Here is a 22250-nt window from a genome sequence, read left to right as displayed (position 1 = left end):
TGGAGCAAGTCCAGAGGAGGGCCACGAAGATGATAAGAGGGCTGGAGCACCTCTGCTATGAAGACAGGCCAAGAGTTGAGGTTGGAGAAGAGAAGGGTCCAGGAAGACCTTAGAGCAGCCTTCCAGTACCTAAAGGGGGTCTACAGAAAAGATGGGGAAGGACTCTTTATCAGGGAGTGGAGCAATAGGATGAGGGGTAACAGTTTTAAACTGAAAGACAGCAGATTTAGATTAGATATTAGGAAGAAGTTCTTCACTGTGGGGATGGTGAAACACTGGAACAGGTTGCCCAAGGAAGTCATGGAGGCCCCATCCCTGGAAGTGTTCAAGGCCAGGCTGAATGGGACTTGGAGCAACCTAGTCTAGTGGAAGGTGTCCCTGCCCATGGCAGGGGGGTTGGAACTAGATGATCTTTAAGGTCCCTTCCAACCCAAACCATTCTACGTTTCTGTGTGAGGAAGGGTAAACACACTGACCTTCCCTGGAAAGAGGCATCCATAGCTGGTACATGACTGATTTACGGCTCGCACTTTGGCTTTGCAGATGCATTTTGTTAGGATTCTGGCTACAACCGACTCCTCTTTCCATTTACCAGAGATGACCACAGCAGATGCAGGGGACTAGGCAGTGACCAAGATCTGGCATTGCTGTGCATAATAACCTGTCATATCATCACAAACTGAAATTAACTTTGGCTGACATTAAAAGAAGTGGCTGAGAACCAAAGTAAGTGAAGAATGGACAATACACATTGATGGTGATAACCATCACAAAACAGCTGGTACTTTATAAAGCAGCCACCCATAAAATGCCACTGGGCACTGAGTCCTTAGGTTAGTCCTCCTTCTGCAACAAAACATTGCACTGTAAAAGCAGATTAAAGTTGCACCTCTACTAGCATTTTAGTTCAGATCAAGAACACATTTTTGAAGCAAATATTCCAGTCATCACCACTTACCATGCTTTGGTTCACATCAGGTGCAGTCATAGAGTGCACAAACTGAATTTCTTTCAGATGAATCTGAAGTGAAAGATGTGCCATTCACCACTAATGAGCGAGTGTTCAGTTCAGAGGACCAGATTAAAGGTAATCTGAAGCAACATCCTTTGTCCTTGAAATGCGAGCAGTGTGACATTGGGTCCTCACCACTAACTATTTCATACCCAGATCCCCTGCTATAGCATCACACAACCCACTAATGTAGACAGAACATCAGATGCTCTGGCTCCTGGTGTGTTATTTGGATCAACATAACTGGGGCAAAGCTGCAACTGAATCCTCAGTGACCGCAATGCTCAAGAGTATCTAGGATAACATATGTAAAACTCGAGATTAAAGGGAGAAGGATCACTGGAAACACCTGATTCAACACTACTGGTTTTCATGGTAATAAACTCCATGAAATCCCTGATATTACTCTTACGTAATTAAGGGCATCAGAAGCTTGTACAGCATTAAACTATCCATACTGTAGCATAGGCTATTACTGATTTTACCCATTTATAAAGACAGGTGTTGACATTGTATGGTCTGTTTGATAAGGACATTATTCTGAACAGTGTTCTCAACAGGACAGAAGGAAAAAACCCAAACAACAACCACCACCAAACAAGGCATTCTCCCAACTTTTGCGCATTTCTGTGGGGAAAATATTTATCAAGTTTTGCTAGAGCTACAAACAAAAATATTCCAGAGACACTGGTGACCTTCTAGCACAGAGAGCTGTTGAATTCACTTTCTGTGCTTGCTTTCCTTCCGAAAGACAGAATCAGGCTCTTGTTTCTTGAACTTTATGTGGCATTTCTCATGCATTCTCCTCTTTGTTAATCAGTGATGTTAAAAAGATATTATTTGTGATTTTATTCACTCACACATGTGATTGCTACAAGGAAACTACACAAGGAGAGCGAGACCTCATAATGACAGCAGGTAAAACCCCCCCAGAGATTTCAGGATAGCAGACTTCAGATAAATGCTACTTTCAGATCTTGCATCAAGTTGTACATTTATGTCTCAAATGCAAATCGAGCGACATTAACAGAATTGTGCAGGAGGAGAATATATGTGAAGTTTACTTGTAATGTTTAGTGCCACACAGAGACTCATTTGCAAAAAAAAAAAAGAATTAAAAACTAAGAGAGAAATTGCCATCTTGTGTCTTTCATATCAGACAGAAAGGAGAGGAAAACAGAAAAGTGGAATAGTGTTGGATGGGAATCAAAAAGAATCTGTACTTTTATTTCATGAACCTACCCCTAGTAACAAAGGACCCAACTATCACTACACGTACTGCAGGCTGCACCAATTCTAGCCCACGCACCATGCCACCATTCACTCCTTCAGCACAAGATTTTGAGGTCTTTTATGGAAATCCAATATACGATCTGAGGGTACATTAACACCAGTCTGACTAGCCTTGCTATGAGCTGCTCTGCAAGTCTGCCGTACGCAGCAAGGACTGCTCAGCCCTTCCTTTCCCTGCCTCACAAGTACATACTTCGTTCTACAACATTTGCATACTTTCCTGGCAGGATAGATATGAACAAGGGAGGAATGTGTCAAACACCTGTTGCTCCTTTGCTTCTCCTAATTCAAGGCTTCTCTGTCCTTTCATCTCCTTCAGCACAGGGCAACATCTGGATGCAGGACTTAAGCATTTTTCCAGAGAACAAAATGTATTAGCAAAGAATCAAACATCGGGATTTACTGGTCAAGTGATCAGCTCTTCCTCTCAGCCTAATGCTGTACAGTATTTGTGAAGCTTGGAGTTTTAAAAGGGCAGGAGTTTTAGAAAGCTCCCTAGAGCTAAAATTGATGTTTATTTCTTCTTGGATAATGCATCTGAGCCTGCCCCAGATCTTATGCTCCTTAAGTATTATGTCACTTAGATAAAGAACCCTAATATAAATATTGAACTCACCAAGTGGGCTTTTTCCCCCCTCTGTTATTAGTATATAATATATAGCATATATATAGTATATATTTTGAGGACCTCAAAAATATTGAAAAGAAATTAAGCTGTTCTGTTTCCATGTTCTGTGATTCCCAATCCCAAAATACAGCCTGTACATAAATACGTGCCATTCAATTGCTACTTACACTGAGCAGTCATATGGCAACTCTTTAACGTAGTCCTAACAATGGTGTTTTTCTCCCCACATGCTTTATTTTTGCCTAGAAAGAACCAGTAGCTTAAGAACTCCCCTCGAGCACACTAACAAACTGATTTCCACCTCAGCTTCTATTACAGCTCAAGCTGAACATTTGGCTTTGAGTCAGCTGTGTGTCCTGAAATAGTACACAAACTGAGGATGAACAAAGTCATTGAGAATATTCTGGCATCACTTCCTTGCTCTTGCTGTGACCATATGCAGAGCTTCAAGGGCTTTCTTTTATTATTGTCATTTTTTAAACAGGTATATTGCTGCCTTCAGAAGCCTGAGTAGTGCCTTCATCAATAGCAGGCAACTCGGAGCTCCCCGACTAGTCCACCTCTGTCCAGTGACTGATTTCTCTTTGCTCTAGATGTTGGATGCCACAATACACACTAAAGGTTGACTTAACAAATTAAAGTCTACTACTGTTTGTCTCTCAGCCCCTTTCTATGGCCCCCAGCCAGGTCCCGACACAGACACCTGACAATCTGTGTGCTGCAGGACCCCACAGCAACCTCCTGCTGTTGTCACAGCAACCCACAACAGACTCCACAGACACAGCAGGGGGAAAGAAGGCGGAAAAAAAAGAGGGAGAAAGAAATCGTTCAGGTTTTTAGTAAATGACACTCGTAAGTACCAAGCGCCAGGAGGTTTCTGCTTCCCGTACACATCGTATCCCTCTATCTTTGCTTTGCGCCATGTGGCCTCGCTGGAAGAGGAAGCCAGACAGATCTGCTTCATCCAGGACTCAGCCCTCTCTGTCCTCGGGGGAGGATGCCTCCCCCTCGCTCTCCCTCTCCCGACGAGGCGAGAGCGCACCTGCGGGGGGACGGGACGCGCAGGGCGCCGCCACCCGCGCCCTGCGGAGCCGCTGGCTGCCAGCCCCACCCGGCCCCGCACACGCAGCCGGCAGGTCGGAGCACGATCGCGCCCGGGCGACGCGGGACCTACCCGGGAGGGCGGGGTGCCCCGGCAGCCGGGGTGCAGGCAGCGGGGCTGGCCCCCCGGCCCCGGCGGGACGGGAGTGGGGGTGGTGGCAGCCGCCGTCGCGCCCCGTTCCCGCTGCTCCTTACGGCGGCGGGGCAGCGGTAGGAGCCAGCCTGACCCGGCAGGGAGGCAGCATGCCGCCGGCGCCGCCCTGCCCGCCCGGCCCCGCAGCGGGCTCCCCGCCCGCCCCGACTCTGGCGGCGGCAGGAACGGCGGGAGCCGCGCGCGCTGTGACGTCTGCAGCCCCGGTTCTATTTATAGCGCGGCGATTGGATTTCATTCATGAAACCGGGGCCGCGCGTAAAGGGGCGGCGGCTGGAGCCGCGCCCGCCGCCTCTGCTCGGACCGGCTCACGGCAACCGGGCGGCAGCACAAGCAGGGGGCAAGGCAGGGGCTCACCCTCCTTCTCCATCCCGGCACCGGCATGGTGGGGTGGCTTTCGGCCACGGCCTTGTACGGGAAAAGGTCGGGCCCGAAACTAATCAGAAATAAGTGAATACACCCAAACACATGTATTTATACACACTCTATACATGCTGCGTGTGCATAAACAACACAAAGGCCTCCCTGGATAATCCCCTAAACAGGGTGTGCAATTTCTTAGCACAGGTGCTGCTGTTATGATTTGAAATTCTCTGTTTTCACTAATATTTGAACCCTTCATGTAAAACAGACACGCACAATTAAACCATCCTCCCTCCCCCAGCTCTTAAACTGACAATCTAGACTTGGAGATTTCTAACTAGTGAAAACGGCTCCAGGCCCTGTCTGTAACTGGGAAAAGTGCTCACAACCCAGAGCAGGCTCCCTGCTAAAACACTGCTCTCCGACTCTTCTATTTATCACTTGACATCAACAAAAAATGCAACTAATCCTTTAGTGCAGTGAAGGGCATGGGAACAACCGCGGCGGCTAAGGGAACTTTTTTGACATAGTTGTAGTTGTGACTGTCAGAAAGAAGTTATTCTCTTAGAGCAACCTGGACTCACACATTGCAGTATTGCAGCCATTTTTTGAAAACATGTTATAAATTAAAAGCACCACTTCCAGTAACACTTAACAGTACCAATAACATATTAACGGCATCCAACTGCATTTAGTTGATTACTTACATTTTTCAAATACCCAAAAGTCAAACTTCCCATTAACCAGGTCAAGCTGCAACAATTTTCAATTGAGTACATCTACATCAGGAAAAATTACAGTTTGCAACTTCATCTCACAGGAGGCTATTAGGTGCAGAAGAACACCATGCACTATTGCAAATATTAAGTGTTATTTTCCTAGCTTTGCACAGAGTTTGGATGAACAAGATAAATGCATCAGAAACTAAAACAACTCTCACTCAGACATCTTCTTGCAATCAAAGAAATATCAAACTGATAATGAGGCAACAAAAACTAAATAAGTGTCAAATCCTATAATTTACAGATTTAAAGTGAATAGTATAATTACCTTCCATTTCTTAAGGTTCAAGCTCTACATGAACTATTTTTTCTCCACAAATGAGGGCTAAAAACTTTCATTCTACGCAAGAATAACAATCCCTGTGTATTCACTTGTTTCTAGGACACGCAACTTTCAGGAAAACAATAAGGCCCAGGTTCATCCCACTTAATTCAGGGGGCTGAGCAAAGCAGGGTGCTAAAAAAGGGTATTCATTTTATTGGACTGTTTCACTATGGCAGATCTTAACTTCACATTGGTACTTTTGTTTTACAGTCTAAATGATCACCTTCTGAAGAAAAATCACAGAACTAGAACCCCATATCTCTATTAACTCACCTAGACTATCCCTGCTGCAGAGCGAATGTTATTGCCATAACAGGTAAGTTAGCATCATGTGGGAGAAAACTGATATAAAGCAACCAGACTTGCACTAATACTGACTCAAGAAGTACTGGACTGCAATAAAAAACCCCTTTAGATAAGCTTGCAAGCTTGTTACAGAGCTTTTCTACAGGAATAAAGGAAGAGGGCAGGAAGAGGGAGAAAGTGCTATTTTTAGTGCATAACAGTAAATTTAGCAGAATACAGCAATGACAAAGATTAGTCAGGTGGTTAAAATGGGAAAGAGAGAAACAGGGTTTTGCTTTTGATGTGGAAAAAGCAAAGGTCTTAAGTTTCTCCCTTTTGTTCTCTTTCATCAAAGGGCACCCAGAGCCTGAAGGCTTCTGCAGCTGTGGAAACAGCTACATACTACTATGTAGTTTCCATTTTAGTGACCATTTACAGCAACTTTTACCATTCAGTGCTTTCCTACGACAAACATGTAACTTATATAATTCAGATTGCAGCTTTTCCAGCATAATACAAAACAAAAACCTAGGACAGCTAGAAGCTCGCTGTTCTCTGACACATGATCCTATTGAACTGTATTTACATTTTCCCAAATTTTTAAAAAAAGACTAGTTTTGACCATAAACTTGAGTGACACACCTTGAGAAGTGGCTGGAATGGATCTCTGATAGGGTGTAGAGCAACCAACAATTTCTAGGCCTTGATACAAGAAAGCACAGTAATAAACCACAAGTATTCCTACTGGCTTTGCATAAGCATTAAAAATATATGAGTGGTAAAGCTTTACTCAATTAGATATTTAAGTATTTCAGGTAGCCAGCTTGTATTTTTCTTTTTTATTTGTTTGTTTTCAGGAGAGAATAACAGCTAGAGGGAAACGGAGAAGGAAACAAGTTCCATCTCTACAAGCAATCCCAAAGGACATGGCATTGGACCATGGCTAGCATTTAACTAGAGAGTCTGCTTTTGCCAAGTCCATACAGCTTTCCAAAACATGATTACGGGCTGCCAAGTGTGCCCGATCATTGCATCTCCATTATATGCTTTTAACACTATCATACAACTTAGAAAAAAACTGCATAAAAAATAGAATAATAATTTAAAAATGCATTCACACCCATGGAGAATTCTACTTAGAATTATTTTAGTTTTGCTAAATCACAAAATGTATTTGGAAGTGCAAATGTAAAGGTATATTCCCATATGCTCCAACAGCTTATTTATTACTCTGGGGCTAAATTAACCTTTTGTTTTTGAGAATATATTTCTCAGATGATTGAAAAACACCAGGAGAGAACATGAGTTGTGCATAAACCGTAACTGAATTTACAAATAACCTTTCTACTTCTGGATCTGGAGAGTTAGTTTAACTTCAGAGGCTCTTCCAACATGTGGTATTAGCAGAACTCCTTAGGGAGCTTTCTAGCAGCTCAGAAATGCTGAAGCTCAGTGCCCTCAGGCCCTTCCATCCTCTGCACTCCTGAAACACCAGAGAAGGACTCAGGAGTAGATAGGTTGAAAAAATTCTAGCCAAGGATAACAGGAGGAGTGGGAAGAGAGGACTACAAGCATTTACCCCAGCTGCTTTGTCAAAACTCTTCTGGAAGAGGAGGAAATGGACTGGCTCATGCTTCTTACTACCCCATCATAACCTAAGTCTGCTGTATCTGCAGAAAAATGGTAGTCTAAGCATGGTAAGTCTGTGGTTTAGTTTTCATATTACTGTTTACCAGCCTTCTGAAAAAGTCTACATGCCAGACCCATCCAGACTTGAGGTCATGTGGAAGGAAGGGGTTCTTTTCTGTATTAGAGATCTAGGTAGGGTCTATCGCAGAATCCTGCTTAAAAAAGAAAATAAAATATAGTCTAGTGATGTGGCCTCTTGCTCCCTCTGAGGACCCGCTCAAGCTTTTAATTCAGGACAACTGAGATTATTTCCCCTCTGTTTTAGGGAGCAACACCCAAGCATAAAGGCAGTTTTCTAAGACAAGTTACACACATTGACAAGAGCCAGCGTGGACGGTTACAGGACCGGGCTTGAGTGTGCACTGAGAGAGGGCGGATCTGGTGTTGCAGAGGCAGCCTGCGACAGTCCAAAACCAAACCTCAATAATACAGGGCAAACTAGAGTTCCTCTCTCTCCCTTAACCCTGTATGCAGGGGCCCTTCATATTAGAAGACTTTAAGAGCATGTTAAAATTAAAAGATTGTTAGTGGAAATGCACAAGGAATTAAGTAAAACAAAGTGAGTTAAAATATCCCATATGGGCTCCCTGTTGCATATGGCAATCTCACAGAGTCTCTACAATCCATGAAACCAGCTTTCAACAATACAAAAGAACATGAATGAATGATGTACAACCAAAATAAGGAGACGTGGTACTTCAGTTATGGACTTCACCATCCACCCATTGTATGTCATATACTTAGTCTTAGCCAACTGGCAACACGTGAACTAAAATACCAGAATTACCCAGCTCCTGTCATTGAAATCTACTTTTTCCCCACAATTAGGCTTAGAGGCTTTAATTATGTGGGTAGATCAAAATAATTTCTAACTACTTCTGTAATGGATTAGTATATATTCCATTAGATTTCATCTATAAAAAATTCATAAAGAGAATAAATGCCTTGAAAAAAACCTATGTAAATGCATATTCTATACACATTGAAATAAAATTCAAGTCATTTTCTGTCAACACAATTTCTGTATTAATGGGTTTGCATTCAGAACTATAATGTACTCATGCCAAACACTTATGCATTCACAATTATTTTTCTTTTCAAAACTATTATATGTTGTACGCAGTCCTTTTTTCTCTTCGGTGTAATAAGGACAGAGTTTAGCGTTTGACGTAAGGTGCTTCTATTTAGTGATGTCAACATCTATTCTTAGCCAACTGTGCAAATTGATTAGGTCAGTTGCATCCCTTTTCACACTATCCCACACAATTGTCTCAATTCTCAGAGATGGAGACATGTAATGTGTACAATGATGTCTTCACTGTGTGCATTAGACGCTCTAACAGACCACTGTGCATTTATTTGTTTTTTTTTTTTCCAGTTATTCACAGAATGCTAAATATAGTGCAAGACCATCATCACTTAAGAAGCCTGCAATGCACCAGATTTTATTAGAACATTCTATGAATGATATATAGCACCAGTTGTTTGCCTTATGAATTGTATTTCCACATTCTTTTTCACTAGCAGAGGGATATAAAATGCTTAATATATGCATACATTTTAGACAGCTGGGTAAACAAGAAAAGGACTATCTAGAGAAGAAAAATGCCAATACTTATAATTTGGAATAAAAATTAGATACCTACCACTTATTCAGAGACTTATATTTCAATAATGCTTTAGTTTTTAGTCTAATCACATGTAGGATCATAGAATGGTTTGGGTTGGAAGGGACCTTAAAGATCATCCAGTTCCAACCCCCCTGCCATTGTCAAGGACACCTCCCACTAAACCATGTTGGCTTTTGCCTTTCCCCACTTCCATATTTAACCTGTTAACTATAAGACCCTGCTTTCCCCACCTCACCCTACGACAGAATCACAATTTAGGTAGGAAGGGGCCTCCGGAGGTCACCTAGCCCAACCTTCTCTTCAGTCCACAGCTAACTTCAAAGCTGTATCAGGTCACTCGGTGCTTTATCCATTTGGGTTTGAATACCAGCAAGGATGGTAAGCTCACAGTCTCCAACCTGCCTATTCCATTGCTTAGCCATTCACTATGAAAATGTTTTTCTTTACACTCAGTGAGAATTTACCTTGCTGCTACTTGTGACTTCTGCCTCTTGTCCTTTTGTTGTTCAACTGTGAGAAGAGTCTAGTTTCCCCTATAACCCCTTGTTAAGTATCTGAGATAGGAATTAGATGCCCTCTTTGCCTTTTGTTCTCTAGACCACATAAACAGCTTCCTTGGTCTCTCTGTGTACATCTTGCATTTCAGTCCCCTAACCATATTAGTGACCCTTCATTGCACTCTCTTCAGGATGTCTATCAATCTTCAATACTGTAAAACCTGAAACTGGACATAGTACTTCAGATGCAGCCTCACAAGTGCTGAGTAGAGGGGAATAATCACTGCCATTGACGACCTTGCTACGCTTGTCCTAATGCAGCCCAGTATGTGGTTAGTCTTTGTTGCTGGAAGGGTGCTCTGCTGACTCAGGTATATCTCAGCCTGTTCACTTGCACTGTCGTAGTCTCATGAAACCTTACAAAACTCTGTTACTGCTTTTGCTGCCGTACTTCTTTTTCTACAGGCTGCATAGTCTCGTCTTACAAGGGAGTGGATTCATTTGAATAGTCCCAGTTTGCAAAGTTTGGTGTACCAGGATACAATTAATCAAAAAAAAATTTTGGCTTAACGTGCAGAACAGCAAGACAAACAGCTGAGCAGTTATGTAAGGGTCCCCAAGGGAAGAAGTGGCAGAGTTATGGCTCGCTGGGTTCACAAACCAGAGAAGACAAGGCTACATTAAGAATTTGTTGTACAGCACAGTTTTGTATTAGATGTGTAATTTTTGTTAATGGTACCAAGTTTGCAACAGCTTGTATTTGCTATATTCTCTGCTTCTAGATCCTCAGAACTACAACATGGGTAAGAAAGATTTAATCAGCTTATAAAAACTGTTCCAAACAGAAGCTAAATGGGAAGAACTATCTAGCAGGGGATTCCTTCTTGAATGCATGTCTTTTTGCTGTTTAGCAAGGGAACGAAACTGGAATTGATTGCACCAAAGTGTCATAAGACTTTTTCCCAACTCACCATAGCATGCCTGCTTTATCAGCTATTTCCAGTATTTAAGGGGTTTTCCAAGGTAGCGGATATTCATCTTAAAATCTCCCTCTATGGCAATCTATTGGAGTGTTGTATTTTATAACGCTCACTAACCAAAATTAAGGGTAATGCTATTCTTAATGCAGTTGTGAAAGGTTGACTAATACAAGAGGTTCTAACTTCTTGAGAATTCTGTCCCTACCTACTGTCTCTCTTCGCAGACTGAGACATACCAGAAATACATTTTCAGCCCAGAATAACTCTTTATTACCACTTCACAGAGCAACATTCACACATATAGGAAATCCTAATCCCAGGAGCAAATCCTAACCTTGAAGAGCTGATTTAATGTCTGTACTATGTTATCCATTTATCTCACCTGTAGTGCTGGCATCTGCATAACTCTTAAGAGTTTCTTAAAACATTTCTGCCATCTAATCAGGTGCTAATGGAATGGAAAGAACTTCTTTGGGGAATGAAATGAGTATCATAGCAAACAGTCAACTGGGGAATCTTTTCTGTCTGTCTGACCTTCTGGCTGGCTGTCAGTCTCTGTCCCTCCTCTACATAGATCAGTCAAAATGCACTTCTGTCTGAGTACTGAGTTTCAAAGAGACAGTGATATCTTGGAACCCCTTTATACTACAAGAGATTTTCAATGGCAAACAGTCTTTGCTTCTCACTTTTGATCTGAGCGATTGAGCTTTGAAAGCCATATATAAATAGATCAGCTCTCATTCTTTAAAGCATTATAAATGCTCTCCTTGCCTTTTGAGGCTTGTAAAAAATCACATAATGTATTAAAAGTCTAGTGGCTTTGTATGCAGAAGCATATAAAATGTAGACCAAATTTTAGAAGCTGAAATACTGGTCAAAGATTGCATAAATTCTACAGGAGCAATACATAAATAGAGATCTCTGCAACTACAGGCTATTACTACTCTGAGTTATACTGGTGCTATTGAGAGATCAAGAGGACAAGTCTTGAATAAAGATCTCTAATCACAGAAACTGGAAGGTGTAGGGTAAGGATGGTGAGGGGAAGAGAAGCAAGGTGGATTTTCTCCCCTTTTTCACAGTTGCCAAAGACTAGTGTTATTGGTCTCTGAATCACTGCTTATATACAAGAACAGCAGCCAACAGCCATATTCTGATCTTTACAGGGTGCCAAACCAACAGAGCAGGATTAAACGGTAGAATCAAGGGCAGCTTAATCTCACCATCATTAATCTTTGAGAAACAGCCTTGTTAACTACAATTTACTCCTCAACACCTCTGTCCTGTAGTTAGCTAGACATGAAAGTAAAGACCCTGGTTATGGCTTAAGAGCCTGACATAAATCCTATTGAAACTGATGGGGAAAAGCTTCAATTGACTCCTACAGTCTTCTATTCATGACGATAATTCAAGAAGAAAAAGTCCATAGAATTAGTTGCAACTTGCCTGTATTTGAAAGATGAAGACATGTAACAAAGGAGCGTAAACAAACCAGCACTGAATGGAACACTTACTATTTTAATATTTTTTCCACTAAATTGCTCAAAGAATGTACTGGTTTGGATTATAATTTCCCCCCCAGAGATTACAGTACAATTCTTCATTTATTTTGAATAGTGTGATTCTGCACAGTAGCAACACTCTGCCTTTAATCATTCAAGATCCAAATTCAAAGTCTGAAACTCCTGCTACATTCTGCACATTCTCTACTTCTGAACCATACATTTTTTTGAAAGACAAGGTAAGACCTTGTGCCTCTTGCAATCATTTACACCAGTTTAATGACATGATGTAGTTACAGTAACACAGATTGCCTTGCAAAGACTGCACTTTTGCAACACAAACTTAAATTCACTAGGTTAGACTGGATTACATCAACACAAGGTTTCTACTATCCAAACACTGCTCATCTGTTTTAGTGGTTTACTTATTTACATCTAAGCAAATCCAGTTACCACTTCTTTGTTTACCCAGTGAGTCGAGGCCTTAGACCATATGCAGAAAGAATATTACCAGGGTTGGTTCTGATGGACATCTTTCTTCCCCTGAAAGACTTTCTATGAATTCTAGCAAGACTGTGTAGCTGAAGGATAACAATAATTGCAGAAATTGCAGAGGAATGCACACAAGTGTCCCATACAAGTGAATGCACACAAGTGATTTGAAGTTTAAGAAGCAGGGAATGAAGGCAATTTGCATGTTTCACTGCAGGGTTTTTGATGAGCCTTTCTCAAATTATGTTTATTAGGAGTAGTTACCAAAAAGGATTCTGTTCTTTTTTTAATGCTACCAGTCAAAAGCCATCAACCATGAAAGTACATCTTTCTCGCACATATATGCAGTTTTCACCGAGGGTATGGAACATATTACCTTCAGGAGCTGTCAAAGTATTGTTACAGGCTTGAAATACAGATTAGGCAAAAGACAGAGAGTTTAAAGAATTCAAGGTACTCTGTATACTGTGCGATTTCCAAAGTATGGAGAAATAGACATTACTTTCCAATTACACATATACAAACAGATAACTGCAGCATTTAAATATGTCAAGAGCAGAATTCACCTTCATGAAATTAAAAACAAACCAGAACTACCAGCAGTGGTTTTGAAGTTAACCAGGCATTAGGGAGCTTTAACAAAATCAAAATATTCCAGCGCCTTGAAATTTCTCATGCAGTCATTGCTTGGAAGTCCTATTGCCAAAGCACCATGAATTCTACTAACAGGGTTTTTTTTTCCTTTTACAATAAAGTAGCAAGGCCTGCAGCTTTTTATTTTTAAAGAACCTTTTACAGTCTTTTCTAAGTCAGGCCAAGAGTCCTCTTCCTGGGTAAGGGTAGAAGAGAACTACAAAGGTATTAATCTTATTTGCTCCCATACCTGTTGGCAAAGGTGCTAGAGCAGGGTGCATTTTGTAGCATTATAGAAGCCTCAAGTGAACTGAATGCCTCCTCCAACTCATCTACAAAATATTTTTGCAGGAAAAAGTATGAATTATTTACAGAAGCAACTGCCTAAAAAATTTTGTAAAACTATCTGTTACAGAAGATAAACACCTCTCTGCCATTCCAGTTTAAAATAGGTGAACAGCACGTATTTTTTATATTAGGCTTCTAGCCGGAATTCAGAACTGCAGCTAAAACACTATTGTACTGTTATTGTAAGAGAAATGTTGAGAGTTCCTTAATTATAGAGTTGCCAGTGGGAACCACTGTTGCAAACACACAAAGAAAGGAAGATTAAAAGAACTAAATTCACCTGTGGAGAAATTCCAATGGAGACAGTTGCATTGCCTCAAGAAAAGCCTGACCCACAGGTATTTTCCTTAGAAGACTGGGAAGTATTTTTTGAATCGTTCCTCTTTATTTAGAGACCAATAATCTACATATATGCCTAAGCACATATGACAGTTGAAAACTTAAATTTGGCTCTTCTATTTCAGATACAAGGAGTTCAATTGTTAAGCAATAGTCATAAATCAGTAACTGAAAGGTGGATACTTATACAGACCACAACATATACATGTCTCAGGTGTAAACGGTACCTATTGCTCAGGACAATTATTGGAACTCCAGATCATTTAGGAGCTCAGGTAGAAGCGCGTTTCACCACTGATCAAGTAGTAAAAATAAGCAAGTATCTAAAACTCAGTACCATTAGCATACTAAATATGTTTTTAGCTGCAAATCCTCATCTTGAGACTGCTAGGGCCTTGCTTCCAAAAGTGTGAGACACAGGTTATTTCAGTTGGCAAGAGGATGCTCTGGGATGACACCACTGCTTTTATATTGCAACTTACATTTCTTGTGTGGGGTACCTTGTTGCTTAAACTCCCTAAATTAACAGACATTTCAGAACTGCATCATTTCTTTCTTCGTTTCCCATGTAACAACAACAAAGAATTGTTTTCTGATTCTGCATAGGTGTTGTGAGAATCATTTATTCTCCTTTATCAAAAGCACAGGAAATCCCCTGATGAAGTTAGAAATGTGCTTAGTAAAGGATTTCAACAGTCTGTGATAGACAGTGCTACAGAACATAATTTTAATTACAAGGATTAAAAGCAACAAACAGCAACACTGCCCCTTCCCCCCACACCTCAACCACAGACATGCAGCAGTCCCTCAATTTTCCTATCTCTAGTCACAAGCAATCATAAGCTTGTGAAGAACTAGCTCAAGCAGTTTTAAAATTTAAAGTCTGCCACATTAATTCTTCTGAAGGTTACTATTTCACACACATCCCTCTCTTGGGTTTTACCTATCAGAATTGTCAGCTAAATTAAATTGCCAAACTCTGTGCTGTACTGGCTAGCACATACGTACCCATTTTATACCACTGACTGTGAAGAAAGTAATCTCTAAGAGAGCAGTAGCTTCTTTAACCAGAGAGCTAAATTTACTACTACTCGTCTCATAATGCCTCAAGTGACACAGAAGTCCATAAGCAAATAAGCTGTGACCAGGCTATTAAGGAGCAAATAACATCCCTACAAAGAGGTGCCTTCCACAGATGTAGCATTTTTTGACTCAAGAACATGACAACATGTAAGTTAACTTTTGTCCAGACCTGCAGATATGTTCTCTTCAAGAAGTGAGACACAATCACAGAAGCAACAGAAGCTGGTGTGGAAACAGAGAGTTCACAGAATTTATTTTCTGAGAACATTATTCTGTAACTTTATTACATAAGCTATGCGTGTTACCCAGAAATTCATTTAGAGAGAGAAAATCAGGCTAGGCAGTGAGACTTTACAGTGGGAGCAAAGGTGAAGAGAGATATTGGGGTTCTTAGGTGTGCCATTTGCCTTAATAAGTACTTTGTGATGCTGAGATCACTCTTAGTGTATATTAAATAATTCACAGCATCACAACTTGCATACGTGTAATATTATATACTGGCTTTTGGGAACTGCATTACCTAGAAAATGAGTTCTATTTTTGTTCACAAAGTATATGTTTGTCTTTGATGATGTGCCGGAGGGGGCTCATTAAATTACTAATGTAACTATTAAAGCTATTAAATTACCGATTTTGAGGGATCAATTCAAAGCACATTAAGATAAGCATAAATCCAAAGTGTCTCTTCACTTGAATGACCCTCCTATCAGGCTCTGAATGCTGAAATCTCTTTCTTCCGACAGCATTAACCCCTTCTTTTTGTGACCCTCCCTGCCAAAACACTGAAGTAGTTATACCTAGGGCTCACAAAATGTTCTGTTTGGTAGTACATAACGATGGGGGGGAGCTCTTCGTTTGTGTTTACTTTGAGAGCCCCGGGGGAGAGATTGCTCCTTAAGCTTCCTGACAAGATGCTTATTTTTATTCACATTGTCACTATGTTTTCCCATGAACAAATATTTATACTTCAGAGGAAATGTTTCAGTAACATGTATCAGGCAGGATAAACAATGTGTTCACTTCCCTTCCCTTTATTATGAGAAAGCAGTTTTGCTTACATGAGAAAGAAAATAAATAGATTCCCTAGAGATGCCCGGGAAGGGGCTCATTCTTGCAGGGAACCTGTCTTGAAAATATTGGCAGTGTGTCACTGTGTTAGATGACCTACACAGGTTCCATTTGTACTTGCAAGAAGTGAATACATCAGAGACTTATTGTTTCCTTTGTTCAGAGAAGCACACCATTCTTGTACAATCCTCTTTTAATTAAAATATCTTCCCTTCTGACAAATTTTAGTAGCATGTTAAGTTCCTATCTACATTATTGTAATGTACATTTAATACATACGGCAAGACATAAGTTCACTTTTTGCTAATGCTTCTGAACATATAACAGATTGGGAAGGCCAATAAGTGAAAATAACCTAATTTCACCAACTTCTCAAAAATTTGAACAGGAGACTGGACTATGTGACCTCCTGAGGTTCCTTACAACCTGAATTTTCCTGTGATCCTAAAGTGGGGAGATGTATTTGGTTTTACTGACTCACATGCTTATTGTATGAACCAGTGAAGATCTGTATATGGGACTTGGCAAGAGTATTGTTAATATGCACCTGTAAGTCAGGCTGGCAACAGCCCCACCTCTTCCCTAGGCTGCACAGAGCAGGAACAGAGAAAGCTGCCTGGTTGCATAAAAGAGTACCTGCATATTTGTTGTACAAACTCTTTCTTCATCCCAGGATCTCACTCATTTCCTGCATCTGCAGTTAGTCTGTGTAAGTATTCACTCTTGAAAACTAGACTTAGCAGCTTCCGTTTCTTTGATGCTTTGAAGAAAAGCTTGACATTGGGTCAAAAGCTACTATGTGCAGAAGCCGCCCATTACACTAACTCTGCAACAATGCAGGTCCTTTATACGTTTGTTTTTATCTACTGGAATATCAGAACAAAGCTGGCTAATCCTGTAAGGGAAAGGATTAATTCTAGGACTTTTCAGTTAAGACTTCCAGTACAAAGTTCTCAAGTCACAGATGCTATAATTTTAAAATACCTGACCAAAAGTTGCTGGACAGAACAGCAGTTGTGACAGGCAACGTTAAGTGAAATGAGTCAGTTTTTCTTTTTTTTTTTTTCCCCCCTTTAAATTTCTCTCTGGGAATACTTACCTCACAGCAGAAAATAATGTTCATATCCATTTTTAACAGCTTGATCAAAAGCAGAATTCCATTAAAGATATTTCTTGCCTTTCTTTTAATGTGGCTCTCCTAGGAAAGAAAAAAAAAAAAAAAGAGAATAAACCACAGTATTTTCAACCTAGTATTACAGCACATGCAATACCAAAGACATCTCTTATGATCCATTTCATATTGTAAAACAGGTCTGTTTGGTCAACAAAACAGTCTTTCAAAGTTTCAAACAAGTAAATTGAATATCTGCATGTAAATACTAACCATTCACTCCAATGCACTGAAAAAATCATGGGTTTATAGATGACCTTTTGAGTATAACTGAAGATTGACATAGCTCTGTCAAATAAAGCTTGTTCTTGAATAATTTTCCTCTGGATTTAGATTTAAAAAAAAAAAAAAAAAAAAAAAATCACCTTGCATGTCAGAAACAAACACTCTGTATCTCAGTTAACCAGCGCTTCATAGGTCAGCTAACAGACTCTGAGGAGGGGTTTTATGCCCACTTTCAAGAAGGTGACAAGACTCTAAAATATGAGCTGACAGCCTGATGACATGTGAACTGGGACTTCTGTGTTGCTTCCACCTGTGGTCCTAATTAATTATGGAAGTGCTTTGTTAGATTTGGTAAATGCCTGCATTACTGTGGCTTGGTTCCCATCCAGGAGCAAGGCTGAGGTTTTCCAAGAACCTAAGGTGGGAGCAACATTGATTTCACCTCGGATGCTGCCCTAAGAGCAATGCTCAGTGAGACAAGTAGCTTTCCAAGGTTTCATGCTAGCTTGAAAAGCAGGTGTGAAATGCAGATTTTTCAGCTGAAGAGACGAGCAGCCTGCTTAGCTTTTCTAGGCATTTCTCCCTCATTATCAGCAACATTTCAGAGTTAATTTAGGACTGAATTTAGTTTCTCACAGAAAATCCCACCTTCTGTAGATACCTTGCAGAAGACAACAGTGAGGGTGAACATAGAAAATGAAGTAACACATCATTCCACCTTTCTGGAATAAGCAAGCCACTGGAATTGACACTAGAGCTAGAGGCATGATCTTTATATCCCTCTAGAAGTCCTTCCCTTCCCTAGAAGCATCTTTGCTACTTATCCATAAGCATTTTAGTGGCAAAGATCATATCTGTCTTCCTTAACTGCCATGCTTCATGCAGCTATGACTGTTGAGAATCTTCTCACCATCTTTTCTATTGTCTTCACCCTGACTTTCTCCAAGGCAGGCCCTTACAGCCTCCACATATGGCTCCCTTTGTGAGCCCTACAGCCTTATCCCACGATGAAACAAAATGCCAAATAATGAATCAAATAGCCACATTAGCACACACAGTGCTCTCAAACTGTTTACATATCTATTTATGTGATCCTGTACCATTCATAACTGTTCACATGTTTCCTCAGTAGTGATGGAAGATTAGAAGTTATTTGCACCTTCTTTCAGAACATCCCTTTAAAAAAAAAAAAAAAAGGGATCTGGTTTATCTGATTATAAACTCAGAGTTTTCTCTGTTTTTATTTCACTGAGATCACGTACATTTCAATCAGCCTTTCTCTGCTTTACCCTCATTAAAAATCCACAGGCATGGCCTCCACAGATATATCAAGATCCTTCTCACTCTCAAAACAGACACGCAAAGCCCTTCCACCAGCTTATTCATAATTCTTTTTCGGAAATCATCAATTATTTACATTATTATCCTATTAAAGGCCACATTGAGAGTCTCCTGCTTCCTGAGAGATTTTTTTAATTGTTATGCTGTAAAGTCAGACCAGTTGTTTGAAGAGTGTAAACAGATAGAAATGTAGTTAAACCTGATTTTCATCATTACTAAAGTATAAGCCTAAAAGTTCCACTTCACAGAAAGAAAGTTTCTGGCCTCTATCCCCCAGCCCCTCAATCTTACTTCCGCTTTCTGGTTTTGAAGATAGTTCAGACCACACAAGAAAGGTTCTAATCTTAATTAGCATTGTGCTGCCTGATTACAACCTCAAATTATAAACATCTTCCCTATGGTGGTAGTGGAGGCAGATCTATTTCTGTGGTGATGATCTGCACTCAGAAGAACAGAGCGACTAAACTTCTCATGCAACTTCTTTATCTGAGTCTTGAAGAACTCATAGCTGAAAAGAGAGCTGGCTTCATGCGACTCTTACCCTGTGTGCTTGCAGGTAACATTGGTTCAGGCCATGGCAGCGCAATGCCTTCTCTCTCCCATCTGCTCCTCACCCAGGTAGGCACTGCCTGACCTAATGATCACAATGGCAAGTGCACCATGGTCCTGACTGCAGGACATGCAGTAAGGTCACCGTAAGCTGAGGGAAACTAAAACCAGCTGGAACAAAGAGTAATTCAGTGAGGGATGTACTTATATGGTCTAATTCTCCAAGGTCGGGAACTTCCTTTAAACGGGTGGGAAGGGGAGGAGCAGGTGGTGGTTGCAAGTTGGCAAGTAATACAACCGCAGTGCAAACCAGGGCCAGAGGAATGCAGGCGAGATCAAGTGGAACGCTGGGCTCCCTGGATGGCTCCTCAGGGCCAACACGTAACTGGTCATGTATGATCTGGCCTAGGATCCTCTTCTGCTGTGGACAAGTCACTTCGCTAACACAATAACACTAGAGAAAACTCAAGGAAAATTCAGGCCAGTTTTGCCCTCAAATCCACCCCAGCTTCACCTTTGGGTTGTTCAGTAGCCTAAGTTGATCCAGTCTTTTTTTTCTCCACCACTTTTTTTTCATTTGTTTGTTTTTAAAATATTGTTACCAAACTAACAACTTTACAGAATTTTATCCTCTCAACCTACTTAAAAGCATCCTTTTACTAGCCTACCATCTCTGTATACTGGTTTCATGTTTCTGTAACATCATGTATTTTCAGTACATCTGCCCAAAATCTCTTCAACAAACTTTGAGGGATTATGTGGAAGAGAAGTAGCTGCTTATAAGCATGATGTTTCTGCTTTGTTTAATATGGTCTTATGTCAAACTTTTGCCTTTATAAGATCAAATACTGGAAGAAGTTCAAGTAAGAGAAAGAGCAGAACCTTAGTGCGCTGTTGTAATCTTTACCATGACACACCTCACTTAACTGCGCATTACATGGTTGAACAGACAGTAGAAATTTTACTTCCCATTAATACTGAAATCAACATTTCTTCTCAACATATTTTCAAACCTTTAATGTTCCAGAATCCATCATAAATGCAAGTGTTTTGCCCTTCCTACTTCAGTTTAGACAAGTGTGCTTTTTCTGGTGGCAGGGAGATAAAGGAATTTTTTCCTGTATTGATTACATGGATAAAAGTAACTGATTACATATGATGTGAATACTTTTATTTAACTGAGTACAAATGATGGCATTTGGTGAGAAGTTGACAATCAGGTTCTAGAAGAAGATGGGATACTATGATTGCCACTAACCGTACCTTAGGAGCACCCACAATGACTCAGTTAAACAACTGCTAAACAAAAACGTTATGTACTAAAGCTCTAATTTCCTATGCCCCCCAAGCAGCGAAAAGTTTCGCCTGTTTCTCATTCCTCTTTTCCAAGAGCTGCAAAAGAGCTGGGCAGGGTACGGTCCACTGCTTCTCCCCCAGAAGTCCTCAACAACTGTGATAAACAGAAGGGGCTCTCTAACATCATCCTCCTGTTAAGTCTTTTTGGAGACATGTCCAGCTCTTCTTGTATCCGGTTCCCTACATGCATTTGCACTCTGTACCAACTGCAAGTTTCATTCATGTAATGCAGAGACCCATTAATAATTTAAGATTAAAAAGGAACCTAAGGGCAGGAATATTCCATTTTTGCTCATGCGATAGATGTTACTTTGCTAGTACGTCAACTCAAGTTATCTTTGTACATGCTACATTAATTCAGAAAATTGCTTTTCAAACAAAGTGCATTCTGAAAGCGCCTGGAGAATCTATACGAGATGAAAGTTTAATTTTTATGCTGAATGTGCCAGATCAACATCCAGAAAGAGAAATACAAACAGATTTTAGTTTTGTCCATGGAATTTTCAAAAAGAGGGGTTAGCCAGAATAACTCGTATTAAGGAAGCCCTCTGCACAAACAAGTAAAAGTCACATCAGGTGTAGCAATAAATATCCCAGCGCACTATTTACACCGTGCTCAACCAGAGAAATAATAAATACTTCTAACGGTACTTAATAGCTCGATAGCGTTGCAGCGGGACCGCCTGCACACCCAAGGCGGCTGTCAACATTTTTAGCCTTACCGGCGAAGGCAACGGGACGTCGGGCCGGGCAGTTGCCGGGTTCCCCCCCTCAGGGCCGGGGGTTCCTGTCAGGATCTGCCCTCGCAGCGCCCCTCGGCCGGCTAGGGAGGGCCGCCCCGCGCCGCCTCAGCCGCTCCTTCCCCCGCGGCGGCTCACAGCGCCTCCAGCCACCGGCAGCTTCTCGGCCCCGTCCGGCCCCCTGGGTCACCCTCGTCTCGGAGAGCCTCGGGCAGCGCCTGACAGCGGCGGCGGTGCCACCCTCCCTCCCTGCCTGCCTCCTTCCTTCCCTGCCCGCGACCGGGGCCGCGCGTCTCACCTGAGCGCGGAGCGGGACGCGCCGGGGACCGAGTGGAAGTACCAGCAGCCGCTGCTGCCCGCCTCCTCAGCGGTGCGGTGTTACGCGGCGCTGTGCAGTGCAGCCCGCCCTTCCCTGCCCTGCCCTTCCCGGCCCGGCCCGGCCGGCGGGGAGCGGAGCGGCCGGCGCGCCCCAGCCACCCAACCAGCCCCCCCCGCCCCCCGGGGCGGGCTGCGCCGGGCCGTCACGTGAGCGCGCTCCAGCACGCGGTGCCGTTGCAGCCGTTACGGCCGTTACAGCCGCGCGCGGCGGCGGCGGGGGGAAAGGGGGCGGGGCGGGGCGGGGCGGTGCTGTGCTGTGTGGTGCCGCGCGCCGCCGCTGAGGTGAGG

At 41.8% G+C, this 22250-nt stretch overlaps 1 protein-coding gene across 5 annotated transcripts in view; it reads right to left on the bottom strand.

The window, feature by feature from the left end:
* RHOBTB1 (Rho related BTB domain containing 1) overlaps positions 1 to 22033 on the bottom strand; it is a 66929-nt gene extending 44896 nt beyond the window's left edge. For 2 of the 5 annotated variants that reach the window (XR_008467031.1, XM_054205623.1), the window contains exons 1-2: positions 21883 to 22031; positions 17302 to 17400 (exon numbers count right to left, since the gene is read on the bottom strand). The gene's annotated coding sequence lies outside the window, so the exon portion shown is untranslated. Of the gene's footprint in view, positions 1 to 4107; positions 4238 to 17301; positions 17401 to 21566; positions 21805 to 21882 lie in introns of those variants that run through there. The other 3 variants (XM_054205626.1, XM_054205624.1, XM_054205625.1) reach the window with 3 other exon arrangements.
* Positions 22034 to 22250: the final 217 nt, after the last annotated feature.

Source organism: Rissa tridactyla, chromosome 6 (genome assembly GCF_028500815.1).
Source record: "Rissa tridactyla isolate bRisTri1 chromosome 6, bRisTri1.patW.cur.20221130, whole genome shotgun sequence".
In the NCBI taxonomy this organism is placed as follows: domain Eukaryota; kingdom Metazoa; phylum Chordata; class Aves; order Charadriiformes; family Laridae; genus Rissa; species Rissa tridactyla.
The sequence above is the reverse complement of the archived record's forward strand: the minus strand, read 5'-3'. Positions and strand labels throughout refer to the sequence as shown.